The sequence below is a fragment of the Oratosquilla oratoria genome, chromosome 11, assembly GCF_046742065.1.
Source record: "Oratosquilla oratoria isolate Oo_2021 chromosome 11, ASM4674206v1, whole genome shotgun sequence".
In the NCBI taxonomy this organism is placed as follows: domain Eukaryota; kingdom Metazoa; phylum Arthropoda; class Malacostraca; order Stomatopoda; family Squillidae; genus Oratosquilla; species Oratosquilla oratoria.
The window spans coordinates 12,837,150-12,840,522 of record NC_134787.1 but is presented as its reverse complement, the minus strand read 5'-3'; positions in this window follow the sequence as shown (position 1 = coordinate 12,840,522).

Sequence of the window (3,373 nt, the reverse complement as noted above, 5' to 3'; positions counted from 1 at the left end):
TAGTATATTATATAGGTAGTAATTATGAACCAAGAACAAACTTGTAAAGGGCCAAACAGCCTTACTAAAAATCTTGACAAGGTGACTGCGAGCACCTCAAAATTCAGCAGACTCAGCATTTCCGGAAACAAAACGGGAGTGCACGGCTCCAGGAGCGGTCGGTGTGTGACTTGCCCGAGTGAGCAATTGTGTACAGTGTGTGACGTGGCCTTGTGACTAATTGTGTAGTGTTTAACCAGATTGTCTCAATTTTTAATAAGAAGAAAACTCCCGTTTTGGAGTTTATCTCACCCGCATTAAGTCCTCCTTATGTAACCCCCAACCCAAAAAGGTTACATAAATGGCGGCAGCGGTGCTCCCACGCTCTGAATAGAAACGCCGTCCTCAGCCATACAACCAAGGTTACGCAACCACTCAAACTGGCGAGCGGTAGTTTCCTTTCAAACTCCGAAGAGACAAGCCTATCTTATACCAAGTAATACTGGTTACACTCGCGCCTACCACAGAAGGCCGAATAAAATCTTCAACCAATCAAGCTCCCAGAATAAAGGAACCAAGCCGCTTGATTCTATTCAGCTCCAAACAAACCAGCCGCGCCCGCAGCTCTGAAGACCAAGATCACTGTCTACGAAGCAGACACTCCGTCAAGCAAGCAACACGTCTACCCACTCGCCCTCCACCAACCACTCCCTTCGAGACGACAGTCTCAATTCTAAGATTGCATCAATCTTAGAATCGGTGGTGAAATCGAAGGTTTTCGATTTTAAACCACCTGGTGACAGTACGCTATCATCATTATCATTCAACCACCATATCACACGGTACGCAATTCCGGGCAATCGTCGCAACCGACTCCAACCTACCTAACACCTTATAAAGGTAAATATTTTAATTACTATCCACCCTTCATACCATTTTATTATTTTAATAATTCTCGTCTACCCCTGAAATCCCCCTGATACTCGCTTTTCTCTCCCATTCCATGTGAGCACCATACACCTAGACTTCATACGTCTAGACGTACCTAACCACAAGCAACCTCACCTGGAGGAGCCAGACCCGCCTAACCCACTTCCACTCCCCCTCCATGACCACCCAGACCAGGAGTTTCACAGCAGTTAGGCCCGGACCCACCTAACATACCTGCCCTTCGCATCGGGTCAGCACTCTCGCTTACCCACCACAACCACCCAACTCACCCTCCACCCACCGCCACCTTTGGCTCACCGAGATTTGCTGACACTGCCGTCAGCTGGACGTCAACACAGCCCACGTAGAACTATCGGAAATAACATTTTTACGTCAATAAGGTAACAGTGATATAGAACATAAACTATATGTAATTACTCACGACATAACCAGTACCTTATTCATATATAAATTTAATAATACTATATTGTTCATACGTTAAGTACTTGTAGCAATTCCTATCAATTAATATAAAACTTACGTAACTGTATTCAACATTACCGCACTTTACAAATGCAAATTATAATTACCCCTTATATGTATTTTGCCAACTTATAACTTAACATATATTTGTGCATGCAATAATTTTTTTTTTAGATTTCACTATTACCTTGTCATATATATTAAACCTGCAAGAACTCTCATATTACCCTTTTATGCATATTTACAATTTTATGACATTATTATTACCCTGTTTTACATACATTGTGCCATTTTGATATGCTTTTTATCAGTTAAGTGATTCTTGTTTGCATTATACAAATTTTTCATTATAATATTAAACATTGATGACTTATATCTCTCCTCTTATCTAACTATAACACACTATCTCTTAGGTAATGCATGCATCCCTAGTTAGACACTAACATGGCTTCAGGAACGAGATCCAAGGTCAAGAATTTAATTGATGCATTCTTTCTCCCTCAAAAGAAAACAAACCCCCCAGTGACACCGATCATTCCACACCTAAAGTAGATTCTACAAATATCCCCGAGAATAACGTTGACAACCCACACTTAGAATATGACCCATTCCACGAAGAACTGCTTGACTCAAACCAACCACTCTTACCCCACAACCCCCTCCCCCACACCTCACCACAACTCCAAGTTGTCCCTCATTTAGACCCCCAACAACAACCCCCAAACCCCACAACCCATGCATACGAGAACTTAGCCTGCCCTTCTCATAACCAACCGTCAAGTCAAATATCCTTCACCTCCGACACCCACCCAACACCTAACCCTGCCCCAAATCCATCGCAACATCCTCACCCACAACTCCCATCACAACATCTCCACCCAACCCAACTGCCAACCAACCCACATACATCCCAACACCAACCTACAATAATCAATAACTACCAAACTATCTCCCCTCTAACCGAAATCCCCACCTTCTCTCAAACTAGCGGACTCTCCATCACTGACTTCCTAACGGCATGTGACCTTTTTTTCTCTAAAAATCCTAACTACTCTAACTTAGAGAAGATAAATCTATGCCGCCAGAATATACAAGCCTCAGATGAGCATAGATCCACGGCTCGAATGCTTGATAACCTTATTGTTAGTGGAATCACATACAATGAATACAAAACACATCTGTTTAATGTCTTTCAGAACAAACAACATTAATTTTCTCCTCACATTTCTAAACAACACTAGAACTCAAAAACAGTCTAACATCAAAGACAATGTTGCCAATGCAGGGGGAGGGCGATATGTATACACCACATTAACCACATCACCACATACCAGACATCCGCTCCGGCCGACACTACGGCGCCAGCCGAATCAGCAATTTAGCTCAGCGCACGGAAGCGGATTGACACACAGACACACGAACGCACGCCATAGATGCAGTCAATCGCCAACCCGGATTAACACACGGGAACACAATACTGTTCAACCCTTTCCCCTGGATATATTATGTATGTAGTATATTATATAGGTAGTAATTATGAACCAAGAACAAACTTGTAAAGGGCCAAACAGCCTTACTAAAAATCTTGACAAGGTGACTGCGAGCACCTCAAAATTCAGCAGACTCAGCATTTCCGTAAACAAAACGGGAGTGCACGGCTCCAGGAGCGGTCGGTGTGTGACTTGCCCGATAGAGCAATTGTGTACAGTGTGTGACGTGGCCTTGTGACTAATTGTGTACAGTGTTTAACCAGATTGTCTCAATTTTTAATAAATAAGAAGAAAACTCCCGTTCTGGAGTTTATCTCACCCGCATTAAGTCCTCCTTATGTAACCCCCAACCCAAAAAGGTTACATATATACATATATATATACATATATATATATATATATATATATACATATATATATACATATATATACAATATACATATATACATATATATATACAATATACATATATATATACAATATACATATAT